At 44.3% G+C, this 19,314-nt stretch overlaps 1 protein-coding gene and 1 non-coding gene across 3 annotated transcripts in view; one reads left to right on the top strand and one right to left on the bottom strand.

The window, feature by feature from the left end:
- The window catches only part of SUSD6 (sushi domain containing 6), a 93,240-nt gene that overhangs the window by 17,903 nt on the left and 56,023 nt on the right, over window positions 1-19,314 (top strand). The window lies entirely within an intron of this gene.
- LOC113910639 lies at window positions 13,922-14,028 on the bottom strand. The gene has a single exon (XR_003516149.1). It is a non-coding gene; the product is annotated as a U6 spliceosomal RNA (small nuclear RNA).

The following is a 19,314-nucleotide window of genomic DNA, read 5'->3' as shown; positions in this document are numbered from 1 at the left end:
ACTGAGCCACCCCTCTCAGCCTTTTTCTGTTGAAGTTTCTATTAGGGATATCTGAATTTGAACACTAATACGCAGTGTATCCGTCTTTGACCGTTATTTTCCAGAGAAATCAAGCTCATTTTTGAGGCACCTTCTGGCCAAGTTATCTCAGCAAGATTGGGAACAAACATATATGCACATCGTGGAGAGGGCAGTCTCTCCACTAGATGCAAGTCTGTAAAGAGCTCTGGGAGTTAATGTCTCTGAATTCCTGTTTCAGTCCACTCCACTCTTTAAACAGCTTTTTTAACATGCGGTGCCTGTCTCATTAGCAGTTCAGGGGAATTAGCCTTCAACATCTGATGACCTAGTTCCCAAATTTGCAGCAGCTTCAGAAGTTTCTAGAATGCCCCAAAGCAGTGTTTCTCAAAGTGTGCTTAGTTAGAATCACCTGACCCACCTTACATGTAGGGAATCAGTTCCTTTGTGGGTGGGGTCCTGTCGAATGACATGTAAAGAACTTCCTTCTGCTCAGGTTCTGGTCCAAGTCCACCTCGAGAGGGTATAGAGCTGCAAGCGGCAGCGTGAACAGTCTTCAAGGCTTCCTGTTTTCTTTTATAATGAATGGGAATTTTGCCTCCTCTTCCATAATACATCCAGGATCATTTTAATATTTAAAATGAATTACATTAATCTAATACGGAATAAATGTGAACCTCTACCAAGATTGTGTGCTTTGGGGTGAGACTGCTTAGTTTGTAAGCTTGGTGTCATGAATTGCTAACTGTAATGACCTTGGGCAAGTTATTTAACTTCTCTGTGCCTTGTCTAAAAATGGAGATAATCATAATACCTACCTTTTAAGGTTGTTGTGAGGATTAAATCAAATATTGGATGGAAAATGCTTAGATCCATGCACAATGATTATGCAGTCAAGTGCCAGTTAATAATAATGATGCTATTATTACTGTACTGAGCGTCCATGTCATTGGGAGTCTGACCACCCCAGTTATAGAAACTATTCCTTCAGATTGACAAAACATCCCTCTCCTCCGTGACACAGCCAGGCCACAGGCTTATAAAAAGGCCTTTTGCCATCCATAAGAAGCCTAAACAGAGCACTGGGAAAATGCTTTGCCATAACAGATATTCTCAGGTCACACCCTAGTTTTATTTTAGTTGTTTGAGGGCCTTTTGTGAAGGATGACTGTGCTCAAGCTGTCAGAATCTGTCACAGGTGGGAGGGAAGTGCTTGTTTAGAAAATGTCAGAGAAGCCACCAAGTTGCTTTCACCAACAAGTGTTCTTCATTCAATCTGCACTTTTTCCCCCTTTGTTCTTGTTTAATAGCGAAGAGGGCTAGATTGCACTTTTCCTTTGTAAAGTACACATCTCAAATTCATTTTCCCTGTTAACTTCTTTTTAAAAAACTTGGGAAATCTCAAGTTCTACTTACTTCTTGAGGAGAGTTTAGGAAGCGCAGGTACTAGCAGTCATGGAGGGAGAAAATCACCTGCGATTTCCCTTTCCCCTGTTACCATGCTCCTTCTGTCTAGGATGGTCAGGGATGGCAGAATGGCCGGCAGGGTCTTGGAGAGAAGGACCACATTTCTGGGAGCCAAGGTGGCCCTCCTGTGGCTCAGCCTTACAGTGGGCAGCCCCACTTTGGGACAAGCACTTGGCCACACCCTTGTCCCCAAGTGTCCTCTCCCTTTCAGAGCAGTTATGTGGAAGTCCAGCTACTTGTTTCCACTGTGCTGTGTGTTCAGGCATTTGTGGCCTGGTTTATGTTGCTTCTGCTCTCCTGATTTTGTGCTCATTTTTCATATAGCCAGGTGCTGAGGGTTCTTGGGCCTCTTTTCTCTGTAGGAACTGGTACTGGCTCTTAGGGTGGATGCTTCTCTGTCTCAGCCCTGTCTCTCACTAAATAGAGCTAGGGAGGTTCTGCCTAGGAGAACTCATTGTTAAGGAGAGCACTGCCTCAGGGCTTTTTAAACATAATGCTTCCTCCCCCCTTTCTCTTCTTCCCAGAATAAGAGCTGCCAGTAAAATTTTAGTGCAGGACTATTGAGATATATTTATCACCATTGTGATGGACAAAGGAATTGTCAACTCTTCTTATCGATCCCCCTCACCTCCTTGCAAATAGGAATTACAGGAAATCACAACTAGCTTGAAAGACCGTGGGCAGATGGGAGGGATGGAATGTGTAACCCCCATTCCCAGAAATAGGAGAATGGCTGAGCTGATTGACCTTAGCATTCGGCGGGCAGGAGGAGGGTGAAAGCCTGGCTTGAAATAATGTCACCATCTGGGAATTGAAACCCAAGTCTTCCTGCTCTCTGACTTCTTTGTCATAATGATTCCCCTCACTGATCCCCTCCTTTCTAGTCGGTAACCAGCCCCTGCCAATTCTTACCTCTGTAGGTTTTTGTCACCACTCTCCTGACCAGACCTCATCATCTGTCTAACCTCTTAGGCTGCTTTAGTCTTTCTTGCCAGGTTCATCTCCCGTGAACATTGTTCTTATCTCGTGAGATTAGGTAAGAGAATGAAGCCCTGCATGTGTGGGAGGTGGTATTAACCATCCCTTTCCATGGTGGCAGTGCCCTTTGAGGGCAAGGACTAAGTATTCTGGTGCCCCTTACATAGTAGGCTTTTAATAAATTCTTGTTCAGTTGGCTTAGGTCGTGTTTCTTGCTCCAGAACGTTCATTGGCTCCTACTGCCTACTCATCAAAGCAGAATTTCTCTGCCTGTTTTTCATGGCTGCACTAAGTGGCTTTCCTATAAGTATCCAGTTGAATACTTAATACTTTGTGGAATAACTGGAGTCTGCGAGGGATAGATATAGGGAAGCCCTAAGAATTGTCCCATGCCCTGGAGAATCTCAAATGGATTTTTTCTTTCTGTTTTTCTCTGATTCTTGGCCTCTTCCTCTCTCTTTTCCCCACCTCCTCCTCCTCCACCCCCCAATTTATATCTTGCTTACTTCAGCCTTCCGGCCTGAGAAATTCCTTCTTTCTCCATACTTATTCAGCTTTCAGGTCTCCCTCCCTTCAGGTCAGATCTCCCTCCCTCCCTCCCTCCCTTCCTCCCTTCCTTTCTCTTTTTTTTAAAGATTTATTTATTTTTAGAGAGCATGCACCTGTGCAGGAGAGGCAAAAGGAGAGAAACAGGGCGCCTGGGTGGCTCAGTTGGTTAAGCGACTGCCTTCGGCTCAGGTCATGATCCTGGAGTCCCGGGATCGAGTCCCACATCGGGCTCCCTGCTCAGCAGGGAGTCTGCTTCTCCCTCTGACTCTCCCCCCTCTCACGTGTTCTCTCTCTCTCAAATAAATAAATAAAATCTTTAAAAAAAAAAAAAAAGAGAAACAGACTCCCTGCTGAGTCCGGAGCCCCACACGGGGCTCGGGGCTCCATCTCATGATCCTGAGCTCTTGACCTGTGCCAAAGTCTAAGAGTTGGACGCTTAACTGACTGAGCCACCCAGGCACCCCTCCCTTCCTTCCTTCCTTCCTTCCTCTTAAGGTCCTCTTTGACTGTCTTGGTTCAGACCCTGGTTTTTGTTTTCATTATTTTGTCCTTTACTTACAAGTACCTACTGCTTGTTCTTCCTTATTTTCTAATTATTCATACCTCATGATTTAGCATTTTATTGCACCCACATGGAATACTGAAATAGATACTCCTGCCTTATTGTGTGCCTTGATTGTTTGCTGTCTGGGTTTGCAGCCTCCCCAGCTACCCTGAAGTTGGGTGGGACCTTTGCCTTCTTTGCATTTTGCAAGCTATAGATAAAGGACTGACAGGAAATGATGCTGCATGGGGTAGACAGAGGTGACCCACTAGAGGTGAAAGGTGATCTGACAGTGCTTTCAGAGTATAGTTCCTAGCAGAATTCTGCAGGGTCTGGAGCAGAATAGGGACTGGAGGCCCAAAGACCATCCAGGAGAAGTTCTAGGGCTCTGGAAACCAAGACCTGGAAGGGTCAGGCTTGTCACCCAAGAGTTTGTCTCATTCTGAGATTCTTGAAATCATGGTTAACATGGAAAATGTGCTCATACTAGAAGGTTACCAGGGTTCTTGGGGAATTGTGAGGCCAGATGCCTGTGTGGTGAATCTTCCCAAAAGCAGGATGAAAGGTGCCTGGCCAATAGGGAAGCTTATAGCTAAAAAAAACCCAGACAATTAGGGGCAACAGTGAGCAGACCTGTTGGACTCAGGATTTGATTTATTTGTGTTAATGGCATTTGTATTGATTTCTCTGGGAAATTTGGGGGTATGAATGTATTCTGCAAATACAAGCATTTTCTTTCTTTGCTTTGTCACTGATGGAGCTTATAGCTTATGTTGCATTTTCCCTTCTAACAATAGAATCTTACATGAAATTAAAAGCAGTGTCTTCCTTCTCTGACTTCGGCAGAATTTTAAGCATTGCGCCTACCCTCTCCTCAATCCCCTTTTATTTCTCAGACCCATCTAGGACTGTGAAACAGGTTAGTTACTAATATGGCTGTAGGCTGGGACCAGTTTTAGCCAGCTGAATTCCCTGCAATCCAGTTTAAGTCTATGGGGCACTTCTAAACTTACTGGAATTCGAGGTAGGAAGTGTGGTTGCAAAGGCAAAGCCATTTAATTGTAGCTTATATGAAAATAAAACCAGCTTGAATTTTCTTCTCACAAACTTTCTCTGAAACACCTCTTTAGATCTTTTATTTTTGGCAAATGGGTTTCGAGGTGGCAGCCTCATTACTGTTGGATGGAGGGGTATAATAAGCCAGTGGGTGATTTCTCAGAATTCTGAGCCTTTGAAAAATGGTATTCTTTTTGGAAAGTAACAAGTGCAGAAGCCAGGCTGCCTGTTTCCGATTTATTCCTTCTTCTTATCCTGTTCTCAGCTAGTAAATACTGTGGTCTCAGTCTGCCTAAAAACAATGGCTTATATTTGCTTAAATTTCTATAACAGTTTGGAAATGAAATTTAGCCCTTTGATGATGATAATGGCGATGATGGTGATGATGATGATAGGCACTAAGTAGCAGATACATTTAGTTGTGAGCTAGTTCTTTCCAAGTCTCCTGGGAAGAAAATCACTAACTCATTATATGAAGGTCATGGTGTTGAGTAGAGGAAGAAACAGCCTTGCCTATAGAGAGATCATCTGCCCAAAGGTTATACTTGAGAGAAGTACTTTGAATGAAGTGTGTTTTCTGTTTGGATTGGGTGTGTTGTTCTTTTGAGAATGCTTTTTACAATGGTATAATGGTTCCTCTGGAACTCATAGCAGGATTCTTTTTCTACCCTCTCCTGTATTTACAGCTGCTTTTTCCCTAGGGGAGCATTCATCTGTTTTAAAAAGCAGAGAGAGAGAAAACAAGAAGTTCTGTCAGTGATGTTTGGAAATGAAGTGCATTTGTCTTTCAGGAAGGCAAGTTCTTAAGAGTTGCTGTTTGGATGAAAGAAAAGGAAGTCTGGCTACAGTGTTATCCCCCAGTGCACACAGGCGCGCGTGCGCGCACATCCCCCCCCCCCCCACACATACACCCCCCTCTCCACCCAGAGGTTCCTTGTGGCAGATATGAAGGAATTTAGGACGCAAGGTACCCATTATGGTCCCTTTGTTGTATTAGACCAAACATTGCTGTTCAGCCCCTGAGTAAGTCTGGCACTGGTACTCAAAGCCAGGATTGTACTTGGATATGAGGTCAGAGGTGGTATCCAAGGGCATTTGGGATAGGCAAGAATTCTGATCTTGAGGATGTTTTCATCATACTGATGCTTTAAGGCCTTGGAGCAGAGGTTTGCCAGGCATCTAGATGAGGTTAGTAAATGGGCTTTAGTGCCCCTTAGCCTCTTTCCACAGTTTCCACCAGCTAGCTGGTTGTTGGCATGCATCTTTGTTTTGTTATGAGAAGAGGAGGAATTCTGCTTTGCAGTTGAGTAACTGTGCCTTCTATTCAGATTCTATAGCAGGTTACACTTGCAAAGCTAATGAGTACTTCCAGGGTGCACACACGGATCCAGAGTGGGTGGGTGGCAGGCTGGAGGCTGAGGGACCTTCATAGAGCAAGTGCTCTATGAAGTGCTCCAACAGCAAGTGCTGTTGAAGGCAGTTATGACACTAAGGGCAGCTGTGCCCTGAAGTTCCAGTGGCTTGGCCCCCTGGCTGCTGGCCCATCCCCCAAGGCGAGGCCAACGGAGGCCTTCAGCTTCTCTAAAATGACTGCTTCTCACAACTTGTTTAGTATGATCAACCAGACGAGGGGTGGGCTTCCTGGGGAAAAGGGTAGGAGAGTCTTAATTAAGCTTGCCTGCTTTGGCAGTCACTCAGACTCATCTCCTGTTTCTGTGTTGACTGAGAGTCCCCTCCAATTTTCTGAACAACCCTCCTTCATTTCCAAGGGGGGGGCCCATTTTTGTTAAGCCTTCCCTCAAAAACAAACAAAAACTACAACCTACCTTGATTATTGCTGTGTATGCCTTCTGCCTCTTTTCCAGCAGAGGCAGGTAGCCACTCTTGCTTTTTCATGAGTTGCTCCTGCCACGCTGGAGTTCCTGAAGGCTGATGCTGTGGAACTTCCTCATCTGGCAGAGGCCTGGACATGAGCCGAGCCTTGGGTACTCCGAATGGACAGAGCACAGTGGAGAACAGTGCTGGGGCTGGCACTAGGTCTGATGGAGCTTGGTGGTTGGATTCTGATTGGGGGATATTTGAGGGAACTCTGCTTAAGTGAAGAGGTAGGAGAACTGAGTTCTGGTTCGGCAGCCAGCAAGCCATGTCCCTGGCCAAGTCATGGCCCCTTTCTGGACCTCAGTTCCCCTCCTAAAATGGATAGATTGGACTTTACAAGATGACCCCAAGACCCCAGGTTCCTTTAGACAGTAATGTGTTAGGATCCCCACACAGACCCATGAGTCTGCTCCTGGTCAGGGTGACCAGAGGCCAAAAAGGCAGAAAAACTTGCACTTTCCAGTTCTCTTTTGCCTCCAGGCTTTTGCACATGCTGTTCCTCTCCCTGGAGTGCCCCTTCTTACAGTCAGTGTCAGTTTAGACCACTGTTTGCCCCTGTACTGGTGGGGTGCCCCTGCTCTGTGCTGCCATATCCCTCTGTGCTCAGCACTTATCCCACTGTGTTAATGTCTGTTTCCTTGTGCTTCCTGAGGACAGAGACCCTGTGCTGTCACCACTGCACCCCCAGTTGGCCGGTGCGGTGCCTGGAATGTGGTATGTGCACGCAAATGCTGAATGATTAACTGACCCCTCCTGGGCCAACACATCTAGTGCTCTCAGGGTTCTGGGTTTTCCCCACCTTACCAAGCCCTCTTTCTGATGAGCTGTGTGTGGGTGCAGGAGAACCTTGGATAATGCTGAGAGTTGTTTTATAGGTTCATCTCAGTGTGGCAAAGCATTAAGTGATGTTGCCACCCCACCCTGGGGGTGCTCTTTCTCAGTGTTGCTTTGACCTGGGATGGATCTGGACTTTGCCCTGCTCTTCCCCATCTGCGGCCCTGAGGGAGGGGCAGGCAGGCACGCGCAGATTGCTGTCGCTGCCAGCTGCCTGGGGCTGGGCCATCTGCTGCTGGTGACAGTGGGTAGGGTGAGGGGTGAGCAGCAACCTAATCTCCTTCACTGCGCGGACTACTCAGCAGAGTCCAGCCCCCTTTCCCCACATTTTGTCTTCTGTTCCAGTGCTCTGTTACGCTACTCGTCATTGAGGTCTTGCTTTTGTTCCAGCTGCTGCCCCCCACCACTCTGCTAGGAGAACCCTTGCTGTGTTTTTGTTTACTCTGTGTGTGTGCCTTGCCCTTTAGCCTGAGCCCCCAAGAATCTTTATGTAATGTAAGACAGCCGCAGCAAAAAGAAAAAAGCAAAAAAAGCAAAAAACAAACTTTAGAAATGAAACCTTGGACCCCTGTTGGTCTCTGTTCAGATGTAAATGATGAGACTCTTCCCATCAGAGTTTGTACCTTTGGGTTCACCACCCCATTTTCTGTCCCTCCTCCCAGGGAATCTTTGAACAGTGGGGGTGGGCTGAGTCACTTACAAAAGCTCTAATTTTGCTTGTGTAAGTCTTGCCTCTTTCTGGCCTTGTGTGGACATAAGAAAGAGGCAAGGGGAAAGTAAGTAACCTGTCCCTGTCACTCTTGACTCTGGGTTTGGAGGTTTTGAGCTGTGTGTGTGTGTGTGTACGTATACATGTGCACAAGCTGCACCAGGAGGTAGGATAGGGGGAATGTAGATAGAGTCTTACAGTCATCTTTACCAAGTGAAGAGGTGACAGTGCAGAGGACAGAAGGGCAGCATACCCTAAGCTGGGACTTCTCAAACTTTAACAAGCATAGGAATCACCTGCGGAATTTTATTACAATGCAGATTGTGATTCAGGAGATAGGGATGGAGGCTGAGAGTCCAGCAAGTTTGTAATAAGCTCCCAGCTGATTGCCTGTGCTGCTGTTCAATGACACATAGTTTGAATAGTAAGCCGCCCTCCTCCCCCTCCTCCTCCTCTTAACACTGATTAAAAAGATTGATCTGCGGAGGGCAGGAGGGAGGCTAGTAAAAGACTTTCATAGTTTAAACCTGAGGGCCTGGGCTGGCCTTTCAGCCAGTGTTTACAGAGCCCTTTCCCATGGCCCTTGCTCGTGCCTGAGTTCCTGGCTTCTCTGGAGCTCCCCTTGGCCCAGTTTGGTTCCCACAATATAAGAACCTCTGTCCTTCAGATCGTGGGTGTGCATACTCACAGTAAGACAGTGGATCTTTCCCCTTTCTCTTTGGCTTATTGTAAATAGGTAAGGCCAAACCTAGCATTTCAAATAGAACTTTTAGAACTGGAGGAACTCTTAAATTATCATTTCCAGTCCCTCTGTTTTACTGAGGAGGAAACGGGCCCAGAAAAGTTTTGTAACATGTTCAGAATTAGCTAGTGGCAGAGCTGGAGTTAAAAGCCAGGTGTCTGAACTCCCAACCTCCCCTGAGGGGCTCTGAGCCCGAGTTAGGGACTATGGGAGGATCAAAGTGTTGTTCTGGGGACAGGTGTTAGGACAAGAGGCTTTCTAGCCTCTTGGTGTGAGGGAATTTTACACTATATGCACAACTAAGATGGAACTACTGGGGTCTGTTACAACTCAGCATTCACTCACTTATGCCAGGGTTTTCACCTGCAGCACTGTTGACATTTGGGGGCAAATAATTCTTTGTTACGAATTCTTTGTTTTCTTTAATTCTTTGTGAAACATCATAGGATGTTTAGTGGCCTCCCTGGCCTTTACCCACTAGATGTCAGTAGCATCACCTCCCCCGAAGTTATAACAATCAAAAATACCTCTAGATGTTGTCAGATACCATGGGAGGGGGCTAAAATTGCCCCCAGTTTAGAACCTCTAGTTCAGGCAACAAGTATTTTGGGGAGGAGGGTCCCTCTTGGGCACCTACGCTTGGGGTTTTTGTTTTTTTTGTTGTTGTTGTTTGTTTGTTTTTACTGTATGTTGGTCACAGGGTTACATAGGGCATTTACAGTTTAGTGTACAGTTTAGTGGGGAGACCAGACCAGCCAATGCATGGGACAGATAAATTGCCACCTTAATGGTCCTTCCAGGATGCAGAGGTGCGGGCTGGACTCTAAAGAATGTGGTGCCAGCCCAGGGTACTTAATGAGGAGATTTTGCTGCCCTGGGCTGGATTGCATAGCTTAAGAATTGAGTAACTCTCATTCATATCTTTAGTTATTCTTACCTACTTCTGCTCAAGCAGCGCTCTTCCGTTCTGAAAAAACATTTCATCTGAACCTGTAGAGGCCAGTCAGGCACATTAACCAGCAGATATGTATACCTGAAGGCAGGGCGCCTACTCAGGCCTGGTGCTGGTAAGGCTAACTCATTCCTTAATGAGATGTACTTTTTATTTCTAACTTGATTTTCTTTTGCTCTGGGGTGAATCCTCTGATAGACCTTTCTTGTCTCTTTACCTTTGTGTTAAGCAGTATTGATATAAGTCTACATAAGAACTACAGGCTTTAATGTTCTGAATATGTAGGTATAAAACATGGTTAAGTGCCCCTCTGCGTGAACCTAAGAAAGGGTCTTTACCTCTTTTCATTCTTCATACGATACTGTACTTAGAAATGTTTTTAAGGCCACTGAGCACTTCCTCTCTCCATCTTATGCTCAACACAGGCCTCCATGAAAATGTTACTTCAGAGCACAAAAAGCATTAGTGATAGGAACTTCATCGTTCTTGTCAGTTTTTCCTTAACCAGTGCCAGACTGTCGTTTTTCCCACTACTTTCAACATGATGCTCCATTGCCTCCTGGGTTGCATTGTTTCTAATAATAAACCTGCTATAATCCTATGCTCTTTTGAAGGCAGTATGTCTCTGCTTACCCCCACCTGTTGCAGCTGCTTTTAACATTTTCTCTATCACTCGTTTTCAGGATTTTGACTATGGTGTGCCTTGTGTTTTCTTTTTGTCCTTCTTGGGGTTTGATGAGCTCTTGAATCTGTGGGCTTATAGTTTTCATCAAATTGGAAGATTTTCTGCCATTATTTCTTGAAAATTTTGTGTCTACTACCCCACCCCAACACACACACACATTGTGTGTGTATGTTATACATATATATATATATATATATATATATATATATATATATATATATATATATGTAAGGCTGCCTGATAGTGTCCCACCACTGACTGATGTTGTGTGTGTATCATTTTGGATAGTTTTTGCTCTGTTTTCGAGTTCATGATTTTCTTCTTCTACAGTGTCTAATCTGTTAATCCTATCCTATATATTTTTCCTTAAGATATTTGTATTTTTCCTTCTAGAAGTTCAATTTGGGTCTTTATTATCTCTTCCATTTCTTTCGTCATCATGCTCGTGCTTTCCCCTCTCTCTTGAACACATGGAGTATATTTACAATAGAGATTTTAACATCCTTGTCCACTAATTCTGTCATTGGGTCAATTTTATGACTATTTCTCTTGTTTCATTATTCTCGTTATGGTCATAGTTTTCTGCCTCTTTGCATTCCTGTTAATTTTTTTTTTTATTTGAACCTAGATATAGTGAGTTTTATTTTTCTGGGTGCTCGAACTTTTTGTATTCCTTTCAGTACTTTTGGGCTTTGTTCTCAGAAGCAATTCAGTTACTTGGAATTTGTTCGATCCTTTCATTTCAAGGCTTGTTTTCTTGCTTTGTTAGGGTGGGTCCAGAACAGCCTTTAGTCTAGGGCTGGGATGGTCCCACTACTAAGGCCAAATCCTTCTGAAGATTGCATCTGATGCTCTGTGTCTTAGGAGATTTTTCCACTTTGGCCAGTGGTTGAATGTCTGAAAACTATTATTTCATATGTTATAATTGGCTTTCTCATTGTTTAAGGAGAGAGACTAAATCTGGTCCCTGTTATTCCATCATGACTGGAGATAGAAGTCCCTCAGATTGTCACCTCAGACCAGTTTTTAACCTTGGATGTCTTTTTCCTCCTGTGTTCACTTGTTGAAAAATGGATCCATTGAGACAGATTATGAGAATTCAACCAGAATCGGGTCATGTCAATTTGCCACACATTTATCGGACACCTGTGTCCGAAAAAAACAGCATGGTTCAGTACCATGCTATACATGGTACAGTCTGTAATTTTACCTGTATTTTAATGCTGCACTTTCTAGCAGAAGGCTGGGTGTGTGCTTCCAGATGTTATCCTGACATGAACAGGCACATATACACACACTTTGAGTCTCCTCCTTGCACCTCCTGACCAGGTTCCCATTTAACCTGGGCAGCTAACTGAACTAATAGGCACAATGGATGAACAAAGAGCAGGGGCCCAGCTGCCCGTGCATGAGTTAGGTCCAGATAGCCTTATGTGGGGAGGGGAGGAGCGTTAACTCTGTTTGTGCCGTGGCCCTTCCACCTTACCTAGTCTGACTCTGTGCCGGATACTGTAGTAAACTCTTCAAAAATGTGTGAATCATGGATTCTGAAATTCTACGAAACAGATATTGTTACCCCCATGGTATATGTGACAAAACAGAGGCTCACAGCAGTTAAAACGGTACACCTGGGACTTGGAAGAAGCAAGAGGCAGAATCAGGATTTGAAGTTCCTTTTGTGTAACTTTAAAACCCACATTGAATGATCCTGTAAGTAACAGTTTCATTTCCCTCTTCTGGGATCCAGCTTACTTCCATGTTTTGTCTTCAGCATTTTGCCTATATATATAGTTTTGGCTATATAGAAAGTTTTCACTTTCTACCTCATATTGTAGTTATTTGTATATGTGTCTTATCTCCCCCAGTAGACTGTAATCCCTTGTAGGGTATATGCTTTTCTCCATTCTTGTACCTTTCATAGAATCTAGAATATGTAGGTGCCTGATATAGGTGTTGAATGAAGTCAGTAAGTTCCTTAAGAAAGATATTTGTGAGGAATGGGTCCAGATGCCTTGTCTGGAGGGAAATACCAGATTCCCTCATTAATTTATATGTTTCTTTCTCATCTGCTGTGTTTATCATAATCCCTCTTACCATCTTCCGGGATGTAACCTGGACTTTATGAAGTTCTTTGTTTGGTACCTCTGCCTGAACTTTGACTAATTTGAGGTAACTTTTAGAGTGTGTGTTTGGAGATTTAAGGGAGTATCTGTTGTGAATTAGATTCCTTTCTTCTCAGGTCCTGATTTAGAGCCCCACATCTGGAGAACCAAGTATGATTAGAGCTAGAACTGGAGCTAGAACTGGAGCTTGTAGGCCTTGGTGGAGGAGGGTATAGGTGGAGGCAGAGGCGTGGGACTAATCAAAAGGGGAAGGAACAATAGGCAAGTTCCTGTTTCTTGTTTTTGCTTGGGGCCTCATAGTCCAACCTTGACAACTTACAGGAAGTTTGGGTAATTTGCGAGGGAGAGGACAGGAAGAGTCATGGTTTGGTTATAGATTCAGAGGCTTCTTGGAATTTACGCAAGATGGAGGAGAACACTTGGAACCAGAAGACAGTGTCTTGTTTGGCTTAAGTGCATACCTAATTGGGGCTGCTGCTATTAAACTTCAGGAGATGGAGGTAAAGAACAGGCTCCTAGAATCCTGAGCCTGAACCAGAACCTCAGAGGAAAATAGGTGGACATTTGAGTAGAAAGGAGGAAAATGGCAGGAAGTGGAACCATATTGAGAATCTTAAGGCCTGAGAGATGCGAGGAAAGGTCACTTCTGGCCCTGCTGCTAGGTTGACTGTTTCTTTCCACTCATGAATCTTACAGATGTAGCAGTTTTGGGGTAGGGGTGATGGGATGGAGAGGGTTTTTTGTTGCTGTTGAACACTAAGGAAGCAGGTAGCTCTTTTGATATTCCTCCCCAGCTTCTCCCTAGTTTGGCCAACCACAGCATGTGGGAGTGTCAGTTCAGAGCAACTCTCCAAGCTATCTGGGCAGTTCAGGAATCTTAACTAAAATCCTTGGGTTAACTGAGTAGGCACAGCTTATAAGATATGAATTCCTTCTAGCCGCCCTCCAGTCTTTCTTCTCCCTTCTTTTCCAACCCCCTGCCCCCAATAGTTTTGCCTTTATTGTGTCCACTTTCTCACTTTGAATTCATATTAAGATCAATATGATCTACCCTCACCACTCAAATGAAACTGCTCTTGATTATGTCATTAATGGTCTCGTGACCAGAGCAGTCTTCATCTTACTGGACCTTCACTGCCAACTCCCCCTACATCTTCCTTCACTGTCTCTCTCCCTCCCTTAACATTTATGATGCACAGGGCCTGGTTTCCTTGTACTTTTTGGAGTGTCTTTCATGGGTTCTCCTTCCTTGACACGCTCCTTTAAAAAGTTATTGCTCTTCCCAGGATTCTGTCCGTGACTTTCTTCTCTTCTCACTCTAACTCTCTTAGGTGAGTCCCATCTATTGTGCATGATTTCAACCATCACTTATAGGCTGCTAACTCCAAGCTCAAAGTGCTCTGCAGAATTTCATACTCATTTCTTATGCAGGGGCCATGCTAATCTTCTCTGGATTGTTCCAGTTTTAATATATGTGCTGCCAAAGTGAGCACCATACTCATTTCTGTTTTGCCTGCTAGACCTTTCTATCTGAGTATCCTTGAAGTAACTACAATTCAGCATGTCCAAGAATAACCTGAACTCAGTTGATTACATTCTTCACTAAAATCTGCTTGTCCACCTGTGTTCTTTCTCTCCTTTGGTAGCTTTCACCATTTACCCTGTCACTTAGGCCAAAAACCTCGGCACCACTCTCTATTTTTTTCACTCATCCCATCCTGTTAGTTTTTGGCATCTTCTACAGCATTTGGCACATCATGGACATCAAATGAATAAATAAGAGGAAAAGTTTATTAATTTCATCTGAATTTAATTATGGTTTAGCTAGCACTTTGGTTTTGATAAAGTTGAATACCCATGGTTTCACTGTGACTTTTGGGAAGGGCATTTGCTTTTGGCCACATTCATATTATATTAAGGGGAGGCCACTTTTTTCTTTAAAACAGGAACACTTTGTAGAGGGATTAGTCATTATTAGAAATGAATGGATTAGGGGCGCCTGGGTGGCTCAGTTGGTTGGGCATCTGCCGTTGGCTCAGGTCGTGATCCCAGAGTCCTGGGATGGAGTCCTGCGTCGGGCTCCTTGCTCAGCGGGGAGCCTGCTTTTCCCTCTGCCTGCTGTTCCCCCTGCTTGTGCTCACACTCTCTCTGTCAAATAAATAAATAAAATCTTAAAAAAAAAAAAAAGAAATGAATGGATTGGATTGGCCACTGTGCTATCTTTTAGGGCTGCTCTAAGGAGCTGCTGACAGTTAAAGAAGAGGTGGGTGAAGTCAGAATGTTCTGGCCCAAAGGGCCTTGTCCTTGGTGTTCGTGGGAGTAGAAGCAGTATATCATGGGTGAACTTGCCACATGCTGTGGGTTTAATGCAGGAATAGGGAAGACATTTCCATTGGGGAGGGTAATATGCCCCTTTTTATTCACTGATGGATTTCCTAATTGTATCCTAGTGTTTGTGACATAAATGCTGAGGAAGTGTAACTGTCACGTTTTGCCAAGTTTATTTTCCTTCCTTTCTGTCTAGCCCCTTAAATAAAAAAGGAGATGGTGACTTAAAATCATAGGATTTTAGAGCCAGAGAAGCTCTAAAGGGAGTGGTCATCTAGCTCAACCCTTACATATTCAGAAAATTATGATAGTAATAATGATAGATGGTAATAATTCGAATACCTAGCATGTTCGATGACTCACTAAATGTCAGATGTTATGTTAAGTGCTTTGTATGCGTTTCCCAGTATAATACTTACCCATGAGATAGCTATTATTAGTGCTATTTTATAGATAAGGAAACTGAGGTCCAGAATGATTGGATAACTGCATTGGAGTTAGGTATGCTGAAGCAGCTATTGTGCAGAAAGATGAATTATCTTGCTTGCTCAAGGTCATGTTTTCCAGTTAGAGGCAGAACATGAGTAGAATCCAGATCTCCTGACCCCAAATTCAGCATATATTTTTGTTTTGAGCCGAGAATTCATTCTTTGTGGTCATTTGTGTCTCATTTCTTGCTCAATCCCTCTTAATTTTAGTGAAATTGAATGAAGTAGAGGAAAGGGTGGTTTAGAGTTGGGGTTTGGTTGAGTTTTTTAAAGTTTATTTTTAAATAGGCAGCCTTCCCAGACTGACTGGGAATGTAGCAGAAGGCCTGAGAACCAGGAAGTGACACAGACCTGTTTATACCATCCCATTTGGGGGCCTTTGGGAAGCCTCCACAGAGATGGTAAAAAGTAAATATAAGTGTATTAGCCCGTTCTCTTGGGTTTGCTATTTTTGACATGGAGGAGGTGTTTCCTGCACAGCTATGAGTATTTTGGAAACCAAAACCTAGCACCTAAACATCTTGATTGAAGGTATATAGATAGATATTTATTTCTCGTTACCAGACACAGCATTCAGTGGGGGCTGGCAGACAAAATTACCATTTTTTTTTTTTTTTTTTTTTTGGTCCCTTTCTCTCTGCCATCCTTTTGGTGAATTGCTTTTCTCCATTTCTTTTTCTTTCTTTGTAATTAGCACTATGCATGCAAATCTCTCCTGAGAGCTCACTAGGTATGTGCATGATTTTCAAGGTCCGGTTCAACCTTTCTCTTTCACCTCTCCCTAGTCCCACTCAGCAGTCTTTGTTCCTATCTCCTCTGCATTCTCATAGCACTTCATACAAACAAACAAACAACCCTTTTATTGGACCCTCCTAACACGTTCACGGTGTTATATAGATAAACATAGAATTCCTCTCACGTAGACTGTGAATTCCTTGAGAGTAAGGAATTCATGTGTGTGCCGCACTTCATCTCTGTGATCACCCAAGCCTTGCACTGAAGACAGCCAGTAAATATTTGCTGAATTGCAGGATAGTCACAGCAAACACAGAGCCCTAAGAAGTCAGATTTAGCAAATCGGCTTCTCAGACTTTATTTGCCCAGTGGGTATTGAAGCCTGCTCCACTCAGCTCTGATGAGAACCAAGCAGAGAGGTGTGATGACACATAGATATATCTCTGGGGTCTAGGAGCCAAATATAGCCCCTTCTGCCAAGCACGTGTTTTGCTACCTGGCCCTTACTTCAGGATTTATGCCCCTTTCCTCTCCTGTTTTATGTCTGCTGCGACTTTGCTTTCTTGTATTTCCTACACAAATTATGTCTTTTGGGTTTATCTCTTTTTCCCCTTCAGTGAACAAGTAAATGTCGAGCACTTTGGGGCATAGAACGAGGCAGAGTTGGTGGTCTCTGCAGGAATTTACTACCTGCAGTAAATGCAGCATATAACAGTTAAGTAACTGTGAGCAGGCCCTAGGGAGGGATATGATTGGTTGTCCCATTCATGGTCCAGGCAGTAATGCTTTGGGTTCAGAAGGGCCTTCCATGCTTGTGGGCTGAGTTGAGGAGTTTTCTCAGAAGAGATGCAACTAAACTTGACCTTGTATTTGGAAAACAGAAGATCAGGAAGCCCTTTGCAGTGGGAAAACAGGAGGAGAATAGATTTCGGCCCCTTGGATTTGATTTATCTGTGAAATGGGGGTAATGGCACCTAATGAGGTAATGAGTGTGTGTGTGTGTGTGTGTGTGTACACATATATGTAACAAACACGTAAGCTCTGTGCCTCATCCTTCCCTACAACATGTTCGGACTGGAAAACCTCCTAGGTCCCCCTGGACACAAGTATTGCCTTAGTGTAGTCACATATATAATTATTTAACTTGGGGGGAGGGAATGCTAAGTTCCTTTAAAAATATATCTTTCGAACGTCATGGGGGAGAACCTTGGAGGTTCACTGACTGTGTTTTGAGCCTAGTTTAGGGCATACGTTTCTAGCCCAGCTGAAACAGTGCCCTTCGGGAATCCGGTGGGTGCTCAGTTACAGCCTTTTAGAGCAGGAAGGGGCCTTAGCCAACATTAATTTGAGTGCCCACTGTCCCATACGCCATCCTGTATCCTTCACGTTTATCTCATTTCCACCTCACAACAACCCAATGAAGTGTGGGTATCCAGTTTGTAGATGAGAACTGAAAATAATTTGCTCTGGACTACCTAACTAATATTATCCAAGGAGAGCAGAGATTTTGGCCCAGTCTGCTAGAATCTTTCCACGATCCCAGCCTCCCTGAGAAACCTTTAGTTGAACTGTTTCATTTTACTGATGAGGAAACAGAGGCACAGGGAGGCGGTGTGATTTGTCCTAGTTCAGCCCATCAGTCATTGGTGAAGCTGGGACTAGAGAAGAAGTGGTTTCCTGCCTTCAGGGTTGGAAATTTACGGCCTGAGCCAAGTTCCTGCTCCCAGCCACTCTGCCTTCATTCTCCTTTTTTTCTGTCCAGTCTTGAGTCTGTGTTGTTTTGTTCTTCTCTCCTCTCTTGAGGCTTTTCTTTCTGGGCTCCTACAGCTCTGCAGTGATCTGTGTGCCTGCGTGCGCGTGTGCGCGCACCCGGACAGAGGCTGGGTTTTTTTTTGTTAGAAGTTTGTTATTTTTGGAAAGCATTTTAGGAACACTGTGTATGGATGGCCTATACAAATGTGCTGATGGATTGATTAAGCTCTGAATGGGAAAGTGGAGCTTCCTGAGTTTGCTGCAGTGCAGAGGGAGATGGATGCTGAGATGGGTCTTGGGAGGTGAAGGGGGAGAGGACTGCTCATGCAGAACGAAGAGGATGGATTTAACATTTCTTCCTTCCAGTTAGAACTTTTGTCGACTTATGTTTTCAGAGGAAATATTTCTGGGCCCCTCCTATTCCCTAGAAGACATTCCAGATTCCTTAGAACTGAAAGGGCATTTGGGGATCATCCAGGCCCACCCCCTGAGGACCAGGAAGAATAATTTACTTGCCTGAGGTCAGTCCACTGTGGGTTGGTGGAGCCGGGACTTAGAGCTGTCCTGTGCATTTAGGTCCATGCTGCAGCCCTCCTGCTGGTAGGTTTTAGAAGAGATGTTGGAGACTGTTAAAAGAGAGGCTTAGGGGTGGGGCTGGGGTAGTGTGTCTGCTGCTCTGCTGTCTGAAGCCCGAGGAGTATGGTAGGGGTAAAGTGTGACAACAGGAGGATGTGGGGAGCAGTTCTGGGGAAACCAAAGATACAAAGACTATCAAAGCAATTAAAAACAAACCAACCAACCTCTAACATCTACCCTACTCCGGCTTAGGTGGCTTATGAGGAAAGCTGAGGGTTATTTTGGGATTTCTAGGAGGTGAGTTTTAACAAGAGTTTGACTTTGTGTCTTTTGGGCTTTGGAGCTGGAGATAAAAAGGAAATGGATAAGGTAACATTCTGGCTGTCAGGGATCTCCAAGTCCAGTAGAAGAGTTTTGTGCCTGTTGAAGCCCTCACATGTTAGTGGCACAAAAGAAAGGGGAAGATAGGTTAACAAGATTGGAAGGAGTCACGGGGGAGAACAAAGGAAACTGAAGACATCTAGAAGTAACTTCATTTTTTCATTTTGGAGGGAAGAGTGGGAGGCATTAAGATCTGATTGCCGTTTAGATAGCTTTTGCTGCTGTAGCCCAGCTGTTTCCGGGTGAGCAGGAGGGAAGTGGAGGAGACGTGGAAGGGAAGAAAGGGAGCAGTAAGGGAGGCCTTCCTGGCAAGGTAGCCACTTCTCTTATCACACCCTCTGGGGGACTTCGGACTTCACAGTTAGGACTTCTTATCTTTACACTCCGAAAGGTAATTGGTTAAATTCTGGTCACGTTTCACAAACTGCTGTCTTCCCCCTCACATAACAGCATTGGGATTGGTGAAGATGGATAATCAGAGGAGCAGACTTTCTTGTTCTAGACTCTCCACTACCACCA

Source organism: Zalophus californianus, chromosome 6, assembly GCF_009762305.2.
Source record: "Zalophus californianus isolate mZalCal1 chromosome 6, mZalCal1.pri.v2, whole genome shotgun sequence".
In the NCBI taxonomy this organism is placed as follows: Eukaryota; Metazoa; Chordata; class Mammalia; order Carnivora; family Otariidae; genus Zalophus; species Zalophus californianus.
The sequence above is the reverse complement of the archived record's forward strand: the minus strand, read 5'-3'. Positions and strand labels throughout refer to the sequence as shown.